Source organism: Eurosta solidaginis, chromosome 1 (assembly GCF_040869045.1).
Source record: "Eurosta solidaginis isolate ZX-2024a chromosome 1, ASM4086904v1, whole genome shotgun sequence".
NCBI lineage: Eukaryota > Metazoa > Arthropoda > Insecta > Diptera > Tephritidae > Eurosta > Eurosta solidaginis.
In genome coordinates this window covers 212,881,294-212,893,136 of record NC_090319.1, presented here as the reverse complement: position 1 = coordinate 212,893,136, position 11,843 = coordinate 212,881,294, and the positions used below count along the sequence as shown (strand labels likewise).

The 11,843-nt window shown below is 43.8% G+C and overlaps 1 pseudogene; it reads right to left on the bottom strand.

The window, feature by feature from the left end:
* Positions 1-5,322: 5,322 nt before the first annotated feature.
* LOC137239737 (heat shock 70 kDa protein 14-like) lies at positions 5,323-6,050 on the bottom strand (annotated as a pseudogene).
* Positions 6,051-11,843: the final 5,793 nt, after the last annotated feature.

The following is an 11,843-nucleotide window of genomic DNA, read 5'->3' as shown; positions in this document are numbered from 1 at the left end:
TAACCAACATGTAGTCCAGCAATACCAAAAGTTAACACTCGAAAAATGTATTTTTATCTCTCCTCAGGTTCTCCAACAGCAGGAACCATGACACACGCATCACGGAACACTAAACAAAGACACAACCCACCGGATGAGCCAGTGCCCGTAGGGCCATGGAAACCTCCATTTGAGGCAGTACCGTGGCCACCAAACAAGCCACGCATACTGGACGTAAAAATCTTTTGGGGCCCACCATTAGTAGTCGGCCATCTAAATGCCATTGTGTGCAACGAAACAACCAGTCACGAGACGACACAAGACGAACGAATTCGAGATCCATCCGATGGCACGACGTCAAAACCCGATCAAGACACGTTCGCCGGGCTAATACTAGAACGACCGAAAGGCAACCCACAGAGATGGAGGTTTAAATGGAAGCGAAACCATTGGGTCACAGCACAAAGGATAGATGAAAATCACGCCAGAGTGAAGACACAAGGACAGTCCAAGGTGGTACGGTTCGCCAACGTTGAAGAAAAATAGGAGACACCCTAGTTCAATATTTTGCTGTATATAAAATGTTAAAATTTTTGAAATGTATATATACGTTTAAAGGAAATGAAATGTACATATTATTAAGGAATTATTTTTTTTTTTTGAATGAAATGTAATTTTTGAAATGTAAATTTTATGAAATATGAATTTAAAAAGGAAATGGAAATGAAATGTACATATTATGAAGAAGAAAAAAAAAAAATAAAATAAATAAAGAAAACATAAGAGAACACATGTACACACATGTCGGCCGAGCCATCGGATTCAATCGATGGTAAAATTTACCTGGGCCCTGCCCATGGTAGTGGTAGTGCAGGCCTCTGGGCCAAAACTCTAGAATACCACAACCTTTCGTCCGCCGAAGTAGGAGGGAGACTGTAACGTAGCAAATGCTACGCCACAATATCTTTTTTTTATATTTTATATTTTTAGCGCCCACCCCTAACACTATATTTTCCATTTGCTGCCCACCCCTAGTAGTGTATGTACCGACATACATATATACATACATACCGGCCCAACAACCATCGCGCAAGCACAAGGCAAGCCAGCGATGGTCAACGCACAATGCTTGGGAATTTTCACTCGTGGCGCGCCGTGCGCGACAATACGAGCGTAATTCCCAACATGTTCATATTTACATATGAATAAAGTGATTGGCCGGAACACACCAGGCACACTTCGCCGTAGGTAAGTGAAGTGCGTGTCGGCTGCCGTTGGCGGTCGACAAGGGGTGCCCTTTGGGTTAGGAGGGTGCGTTACAAGGTCGGTTCCACCGATGGTACGCCCCCCCTGCTTATCGGACGCCCCGCAGGTTTACCCACATTTCCGGTGAGTAAGACGGGATTTACACCCCTTATTACTCATCGGAAAGGTAATGCACGAGCAGCCTTCTCGGGTAGGAAGGAAACCCGTCCCAACGCCAGTGGCGGGGCGGATTTCCCCACTACCCTGGCATACTGCCCGAGCCAATATAAATACATTGTAGGGGCTCTCTTTGGGTCGACGGGGGGTAAAGTTACAAGGTCGGTTCTGCCGATGGAACTTCCCCCCCCCCCCCCCCCCCCCCCCCCCCCCCCCGGCCTATTGGGCAACCCTAATATTTGGTGATCATCTCCTCTGAGTAAGACGGGGCTCACCCCCCTTACTACTCCGAGGAAGGGTAATGCACGGACATACGGCTCAGGTAAGAGGGGAACACTTCCCAACGCCTGCGGCGGGACAAACTCCCCTACTACCCTAGCCGAATACCCGAGCCAATATATTGTAGTTAGATTAATCTCATACTAATAAAGACACTTCGCCGTAGGTACCATCGCCGCCACGATCCCGATCCACGGACATCCCATCCCGAAGCCTAGCCACCCGTTGTCATAGCTATTTGGTGAGAGCCACCGCCGTCCAGTACTCTCCCTTCGGGCGTGATCCCAACTACCGCCGTCACTACTACCGCCGTTAGCGCCCCCATAGCGAGAGCCACCGTCGTCTCCACCATCTCGGCCACCGCTAGCTAGCACTCTATCTCTCTCTCTCCCTGCGGAGAGCCGCCGTCCTTGGATTATAATATCAGCGACCCTACTTAGTAAACACCTCTCCCCCTCTCTCTCTCTCCTGGATTCAAGGTTGTGGATATTTTAGCCTGAGAGCCGCGTGTGTGTGTGTGTGTTCGAAATCGAAACACAAATTCATTGTGTATTTATTTAGGTGGGGGAAGTGGGACCTCCATCCGACTCTGGAATGACTTGAGCATACCTCAGCCTTTGACCAAACCCACCTCATAAGTTTTGAATCATCTTGTCTTCTTAGTCATGATTAATCAATCTATAAATGTTTGAAATTAACTTAATTAAATCAAAATATAATTTTAGTACAATGTTAAATTTAATAACATATTAACCAAACAAAAATATTAAGCTAAATAAAATTTAATTCGAATAAATCATACATGTCAAATTAGTTTTAAAGAACACGTATCCGCAAACGGGGCGTTCGAAGGGATTCAGCACCCACTTGTTTGCAATCGATATCAGCCTCAATGCGATATATACCATTATTAGCTGGCGTCACACCTTCCAAAGAAACTTCGTTGACATTTGCACCAGCACGTACGCGTATGACACTACAGTTCCCTTCCGATGCCTTATCTTGTTTCAATTCCAAATTAACTTTACGTAGCAGGGCAGTTCCCTTACCAATCAATACCTTTGCATTTGCTTCATCATTACCATGCCAAATGAGTAAATCCCAAGTAATTCGCTTCCCAAGGCAGTCGGTTCTATGTACCGGAGCGACTCGGAATTTTTCCCGACCAAGGACTGTCATTTCAGTGTAACCCTATTTAATTTGTTGCGTCCCTCCCACAAATTGTCATCCTCCCAGCAGCTCCCTGCAGCGGGACTGCTCCATATTCCGGGGAAGGTATCGAATCCAATCCGGGTCCAACTCCTGACCCCGGTCCTGAGAAAGGGTTTTGCTGCATCTGCCGGAAAAGAATCTTTTTACGACGGTCATACTCTGTTCAGTGTGTCTCGTGTAAGGGATGGTTGCATCGGACAGGTTGTTCTGGGCTTGATCCCAGAACCCGACGTCCACGTGGCTCCTTGCTGTTCACGTCCAAGGGCGTACCGGAGTCTACGCCTTAGCGCCCCCCCCCCTACCTTCCAGCAGCCCAGCTGCTCAACAAGCTACAACTAGTACCCGCTGCTGCTCGCGCCCCGCGGCGCCAAACAACTCAAACAGCTGCTACCACTCATAACTACTATCTCCGCAGTAGAGTCGGTAGCAATGGTGAGCATCAGCCCCTGCCCCCGTCTTCCCCCCCCCCCCTCTTTTACAGCAGCAATCGTGTAGGTCAGACTCTTAGTCCGTAACCCCGTTTGCACCATTTGCCAGCACACAATATAAATTTTTGCGACAGCCGCCCAATGCAGCTCCTGCCTTAGGCGGTGCCACTTTCCTAGATGTTCTGGTCTCCGCGACGGCAACGCCCCGACGGGTTTCATTGCGCCATGTTGCCAGGTCGCAAACCCAAATCTAACGGGTACCACAATGCTTGCCCAAGGACACCCAGTACCAGGGCCACAACAGCAGTTGCGTCCTGGCCTTCCTCAACCCAGGCGTAGTCACCCGTCACTTACTCCCAGAGTGGCGACGTCTCACCCTATGCACTTCAGAAATCTGCAGTTAAACTGTAATGGACTAACTGGGAAGATCACGGAGATAGTCGATTTCATGAAGCGGCACAACATCCGCATTGCTGCGATTCAAGAGACTAAACTCACAGCAAGATCTGCACTGCAAACCTGTTCTGGGTATAATGTCCACAGAAAAGATCGCATGAGCGGAATGGAGGCCTCCCGTTTATCATACACCACTCTGTGCAATATCATATATTTGATCCTGGCATCGACCGCAGGGACAATGTCTTAGAACGTCAAGGCCTATCTGCCTCCTGCCACCTGTTGCCCCAGTGGATACCGCCCTAATAGTAGCGCCTTACTTACTGGCAACAATCGCATTCTCTTAGGCGACTTTAACGCCCATCACGATCTATGGCACTCAAACTTGCGGGCGGACAGTAGGGGTGAGATGTTAGCGGATCAAATAGAAGAAACGGCGTTCTGCACAATAAACTGAGACGCCCCCATGCGTATGGTAGGAAGCTGTCACAGTTCGCCGGATATCTTAATCGTGAGCGCAGAACTCGTAAACTGCGTCAACTGGCAGCCGATGGTAACATTGGCATCCGGCCACCTGCCTGTACTTATTTCGTTCGAGGACACCGCCGACTTCATCGTTACATAAAAACGCACTTTCATAAACTTAAAAAAATCAATGTGGGATGAATACAAATCTTTTACAGACAACCTCTTTGTTGCCCTCCCTATCCCAACTGATGCCCGCCAAGGGGAACGTGCTTTCCACAAGGTCATTGAATCCGCCTCGGCACGTTTCATTCCCGCCGGGAGAATTCCCGAAATTCGGCCCCCTTCCCGGCGGAGGCCGCAAATTTAGCGAGAGAACGTGACCTTATAAGACAGCTCGACCCAGGCGACCCCCAAATAAGGGATATAAACCAACGCATCAGATTGCTTGTGGATGAACACAAGCGGGTGAAATGGGTGAAGCACCTAAGAGGTTGTACCCTCTCTGCCGGTGTGGGTAAACTCTGGTCCACCGTAAAGTCCCTATCGAATCCGCCTAAGCACAATGACAAAGTTTCCATCGCCTTCGGCGATAAAGTGCTGTCGAATTCGAAAAAATGCGCGAGCGCTTTCTGCCGTCAATATGTAATGCATTCTACGGTCAACGAAGATAGACGGAGGGCCAACAGACACGCATATAAACATTAATTCAGCGCGTCACCAATTACCGTAGCCGCCAGAGAGGTGGAAGATGCCATTGGTCACTCTAAACCATCCAAAGCAGTGGGCCCAGAAGGCATAGCCATGCCGATGCTTAAAAGCCTAGGGAAAGAGGGTTTCAAATACTTAGCACATGTCTTCAGCCTGTCTCTTGGCCAATTTAGAAACGAAACATCAAAACCAAGAAGAATTAAACAAGGGGTGCCACAGTGTGGTGTCTTATCCCCACTTTTGTTTAATTTCTACATATCTAAGCTACCTTCACCACCAGAAGGAGTCACTATCGTTTCATACGCCGATGACTGCACACTAATGGCCACATGCTCAGGCCCACAGATCGATGAGCTCTGCAACAGAATAAACAGCTACCTCCCTGATCTCTCCAGTTTTCTCGCCTCGCGAAACCTGGCATTATCACCGACTAAATCTTCCGCGACAATTGTACCAATTCATCGGTGAAATGTTTACCACCTATATCAAATGGTCCATATGCGCTCAACTGTGTATAGAGTCCATCTCTAACAGCATACAATGCAAAATGACTATTTAGGCCGCCACATTTTATTGTTAGTATATATTGTGTAATATCTTTACTTGTTCGCCTATACCATAAGCGGATATAGCAGCAGTTGGCTCTGAAACAATTTGCGCTACATGAAAGCCCGCTTTTTCTGCTGCAGGCTCCAATTCCGGCCATGCACTTTTTGGATAATAACACAGTATTGAGACCACTACAATTGGTTTTTTATCACCAACATGATATTACCGCGCTAACTCCAACTCTGCGCGAAATGATACTTACACCTCGAAAGAAGTCAATTCATGCATATTTTCTTTGGTTTCACGGCTTTTATCATCGTATATTTGAGACTTTAATTGGAAAGTGTGACTGAGTGTATCATAATCGCAAGGGAGTTCTTGGATGGCTGTTGCAAGTCTTTGTGTACCTAATTCTTGTGGCATAAGAAGCTGAAAGCTGTTGGCCACGGTTTGTTGTGGCTGGGTGGCCATTTTTGGCTTGGCCGCCAAACCATATTCGATTTCTTCGGCGCCATCCCAAAGTAGACATGCCTGCGAATTACGATCACTTTGCTTGTTGCCAATACATAAAGTACTATTGCTAACTTTAATACCGAATCTCGGCCACATTTTCGTTAACAAATAAAATTATTTTATTTAAGGATTGATTAAATTTTGTTTTGCTACTCGAAATAATAAAAGCGTGCTCTTGTGTATATTCAGTGGTGTGAAGTAATAGAATCAGCTGAAATGAAATAAAAGAAAAAGAAATTAGAAAAATATATAAAATTATCAAAAGGGAACGATACTGGCATACTGAAAACTGGCATCTTGAAAGAACGCTGAAGGAACGTTCTGCACTAGCTACAGTGACAGGTATAGTGCAAAAGATACGCAAAGCAACACAAATGTTGGGGAAAATAGTGTACAGATTTTGAACATATGTAGATGGCATTTAGCAATTCCAATGGTGACAGACCTTTATCAAAATTTGTTTCGTAAATGTGTTTCAAGCGAATTATTTCGCATTCAAAGCTTTGAGAAATGTCCAACTTGTATTTTTCGACAAATTTTACTGCACTCGCCCGAACCATACTTTCATCCATGTCTTCAAATTGCCACAAAAAGAAAAACGTTTCGTTCAAATTTCTCATAGCTGCAAATCGTTCAGTAATGCCAGTGATTACGAATCGACGATCACCAAGAATGTATTGTTTTTAAAATCAGACTCTGGATCATCCGTAATACTAATTTCACACAGACGGCTTATTGAATAATAAAGGCAATTTTCTACATTAAGCCGCTTATTGAGCTCAATCTTCCCTACAAAATTCGAATCTATTATTATTTCATTAGTAGCTATTCGAATGCCTAATGAAGTCAAAAGCACAATGCAACTCTGTTGGCAGCGTTCCGCTTCCGTTTCCGTGTCTTAGTTTTCAAAGCAAATGTCATTGTCTGCATGGCGGAACGATACAAGGTGGCCGCATCGAACAGCTGATTATAACCTTTTTTATTTGATTTGATACATCAACTACCGGCGCAGTACGATTTTGACATTTGTCCATCGAATTTACAAGTACATGGAATTTTTTTTTGTTTGTAGGTATGTCAACATGCTCCCACCTTGTATCGTTCCGCCATGATTGTATGTCTCATCCTTCATACTAATCGAGCAGTTACTTCTGTGTGAAAGCAAAAAATTTACGATTTCATTAGCAGGTGAAATGAGATCATTAAGTTTCTGTGTGAAAACAGTATAATCATCTCATTCCCATTATCTTCAAAACGTTTTTTGGGTTTTCTCTATCGAATATCCGGAAACTTTGGCGAAATGTTCACTTAAATACCAACTGTTTTGGATTCGTTTAAAATTATTTCAAATCTGCTAATGAGGCACCTAGATGTCGGAACTCAAATCTATGGCGGCGTCTCTAGCGTGGAGGACCACGTTTCTTTCATTAATGGTAGTCAGTATTTTGAACCAAATTGAGGACAGCAAGATAGATTCTAACTTGTTGATGTACTTGAGAATGCCCGTAACATCGCCGAATGCTTGCATAATCAAATTTGGCTTTTGGCTGAAAGAATATGAAGAAAGCTCGGTACATTTTTTTTTTTTTGAGGATATCCCATCGTTGTGGAGTGCTGCTGAAAATAGTAAAACATTTTTGTACAACTCCGAAGAAAGTAATAGCAGCCGTACAATATTATGCAGCATCAGCACCACATAAATTGAGACTGTGGGTTGCACAAGGCGAGTAATCAGCATTCGAGTCTTTGTCGAGAATGTGACGTAGTGCTCCGTTGTAAGCTCCTTTCACATTGGCGCCGTTATCGTACCCTTGTGCACGACAAACTTTTAATGGGATTTCATGTTTACCAAGAGTATGGCAAATTAGATCAACGATTTTCTTACCAGTTTTTTGGTTACAATTCACGAAAGCCAAAAACCGTTCTTGAACTGTAAAATTTGTTGCTTTCAAATTGAAATGGAGTTAGCGCAAAATGAACGTAGTCAACATGGCATAGCATCAACGATAATAGCAAAATACTTAGCTTTCTTGCCTTGATCTAATATAGATTCCCCCCGTGCTTTGCACAAATATCTCTAAACTCGTTCTGCATGTCTGGGGAAAGATAGTGAACTTGTAAACGTTTGTGCTGCTGTTGTGAAATCCTAACTTTCTCAAATGATCTCTAAGTATCGGATCATAATGGCTTATGAGATCTTAGATGCCCAAAAAGGGTGCATCGTTCACCAAGATGTATACCTTCTCCTTGAAAGCTCGACTTCTTTCACCCAAAAATAAAATAGTGTCCAAAATTCTTCCACATTTGAGTTTCAGTGATTAGCTGTTCATTGATAAGTGTATCAATTGTAGCCTCCTTTTGAATTAGATTTTGTAAAGATCGCCATTGAATATAATGTGATCTTGAGTATTTTCTTGTGATGGCTGTTTATCGTATAGTTTCTTCCATACCTGTTTTAATATCTACTCTGATAGCCAAACGGCTATCAAGGCCTTGAGCTCAACTACAGTGCGATCGAGGGTGGTTTGGGAGTGCCTAACATCGCTTGCGATTTCATCGAATTATTTTACAATTAAGAGTATAGTGATATACCGGGTAACTGTCAAGCGGATCTCTTAGCCCGCATCGGTAAAAATAAACCGTATGAAAATGGCTGGGATTTTGGGATTCCGCTGGATACCTGTGGATTGTTCCTCCATAGCTGGGTCTCGAGTCAGCTCAGCAAACGATGGGCGGACACCACGTCTTGCAGGGTAGCAATATCTTTCTGGCCGAAAGTGGATGGCAGGAGTTCTGCTGAAATAGTTGGGTGCACTAAGCCTCACCTATGAATGGTGTTTGAGGTTTGACAGGGCACTGTCCCATGGGTTTCCATGCAGTTCGTTTCAATATACTGGAAACTCCATCCTGCTGCAGCTGTATGGAGGATGATGAGGTGGAATCACCAAATCACTTTGTGCTTGATTGCCCAGCTTTTGCCAGAACTAGGCGAAAGTATTCGGTCGCGATAAGGATTTATCCAAAGTTGAGATCGGTATCATTCGGAGCTTTATCGTTGCTATCCAATGATTCTCAAGTAGCTAGATCTAAGTCACCGTTATTATTGGTGTATGTGGTATCACAACGGTCTTTCGTGTTGTCCAAGTGAGCTTTCCTTATCAGGGCAGCTACCACCTAACCTAACCTAACCATACCTGGAATTTCGAATATCCGCACAACAAATTTTAGGTCGATTTAAAGTATTGATGCTTAATAGACGACATGGTAGGCAATAAAAACATTGCTACTGGCACTCCACACTAACCAGTCACGCTCCACTTTCTCTCTAAGATTCTGTTTAACAACGAGGTAGGAAATGTCTCGTCATGACACTCATGAGGGAAAATAACAGGGAATTTTTGATGACCTCGAAGAATTATTTCGTTCACTTCTTCAGATCGCAAAAACTCATTATTCACGGTCCCGATATCGAAGTCGTTTAAATAATCTGAACTTTGATACAGAGTTTGTGGTATTGTTGGAAGACTTTTTGAAGATGAACCTTCATCAGTTTCACCACGAAAACTTTACGATTTCGGATTCATGTAAACATACATTTTTGTTTGATGTTTTTATTGTCTCCTCAGGCCCAGGCAAAAATTCATATCAATATTCGTTGATTTTGAAATTCGGCTGAAAATTTGCACATGGAACAACTAAAGACTCTCCTGAATAAAAAAAAATGTATTAGTACCTTTAAATCGCGAGCCCTCTGAGGAACCCCGGGCCCGGGGGGAATCCCCCCCCCCATTCCCCCCTCCCTCTTGTCGGGCTTGCCCACACACTCGGCACATAAACTCTTGCCCGCCATTAGAGTCAGCGCGAACCCAAAGGAGCCCCTCATAGCCCCGATAAAAACGGGTATACAACAAGGGCCCCTCGTCATAATACCGCACCGTCAAGCTTATGCGATTGTAATTCCGCGGCACATTCAAAAATGTAATTCGCAGCGTAGGACGACGTTCGGAAGAGGCCCTGAAACGGAAAAGAAAGAAAGTGGTAATTGCACATTAGGAAAGAGGATCCAAAATAAAGAAGGAAAACACAATCCGCATACTTACATGCTTGCTTGGTAAAACCTGATATAATCTCGTCACTGGTCACGCTATAAATGCCGTTCCTGTGCACAGATTAAGCAAATATAACAACACTAAAATACAGTGCTGCCAGACAGACATCAGCAAATGAACAGCGGTCGACGGCAAGTTTAGCTTAACAAAAAAACCAAAAAACAAAGAAAAAACACCACAACGAAAATACTTTACGGTAAACAACCTCCAACAAAACTCCAAACAAAAAAAAAAGAGAATTTCTCGATAAAATGATCAAAGTTCATATCGTGTCAGAACTCACACGTGAAGTTCCTCAAAGAATTCATGACATGACCATTAGGTATCGCTATGCTGCCGAATTGGCAGCACCGCACAGCTGTCTCACTCCAATTAATGGAAGAGTCAGCAGCTTACAAATTACCACACTTGGTAGTGTAGGCCACCCCCAGCAGGGTTGTGCTGAAATCAACAAACACACCACAATTTGTGATTCTCACACTAATTGGCCAAAATCAACACAAAGAGTGTTCCAGGGCAGCGAAAAAGGGACACTTTACATCTGTCGCACATTTATTTGCACAATGTCGCTTAAACGACAATCTCATTCACTAGCTCTGAATTACAAAGGGCCGTGACAACACACGGCTTTACCGTGATATAGCGTATATAACCGCGTATTGCCTGCATAAGCAACCACCAAAAATTTCGGGCTCGAAGGACCACCGGAGCTTTCCAGCAATAATGTTCTGGCATCGCGCATTTACAGTTATTCTAATTTCCTACCAATTTCAAAATTATATCTAATTAACCAGCTCCGTCCAGAGAGGCTGCATTAGTTGAGACTGGGTGTTCACAGGAGATCATATTGGAATTTTAATTTATTTAAATTATCACGCCTTGGGACGGTTGCTGGCTTACTCATCGTATTTTTGTTCTTTCGAGTTGCTCGCCGCAAGGGGCCGGCATGTTTAGGCCACCAGCCTAAATATTCGCGACCACCCTAATGCACCTTTTTAGCAATATTATTATTTACCGGGGGGAAAAACTCGACGAAAGTTAGCTATCGGCAGGTGGTGCGGACCTTTTTCGTTTTAAACTCTTTCACTTCTGTTCGTTCGAGCGCCAGCAGCTATCTCACAGGTGAGTTATCCTACCATATATCCTTTACATTTTGAGTTTCAATTAATTTCTTGCTGATTGCACTACTGCATATGAAATCGGAATTACCTTTTATATTGTGAAGTAATTAACTTTTCTTACGAACAGGAAGTTTGTAAGTGTTTCACTTGTATAAACAAATATTGTAGCTCGTCGCTAATTCCTTTCGTTATACTTTTTAAATAAATTGTAATTACTCGGTACTAAATCTTCTTTTTATTTCTTTTATTTGCGTGCGATCGCGCCCGACTACCCCGGGGCCTCACTGCCCCGCAAACATTTGACATGTTTAGGCCACCAGCCTAAATATTCGCGACCACCGTAATGCACATTTTTAGCAATATTATTTACCGGTAACGGCCCACCCCTGCCGAACGCTAACTTCAAAGGGGAAAAACTCGACGAAAGTTAGCTATCGTCAGATGGTGCGAACCTTTTTCGTTTTAAAATCTTTCACTTCTGTTTAGAACGTTCGAGCGCCAGCAGCTATCACACAAGTGAGTTATCCTACCATATATCCTTTACATTTTGAGTTTCAATTAATTTCTTGCAAATTGCACTACTGCATATTAAATCGGAATTGCCATTTATATTGTGAAGTAATTCACTTTTCTTACGAAAAGGAAGTTTGTGAGTGTTT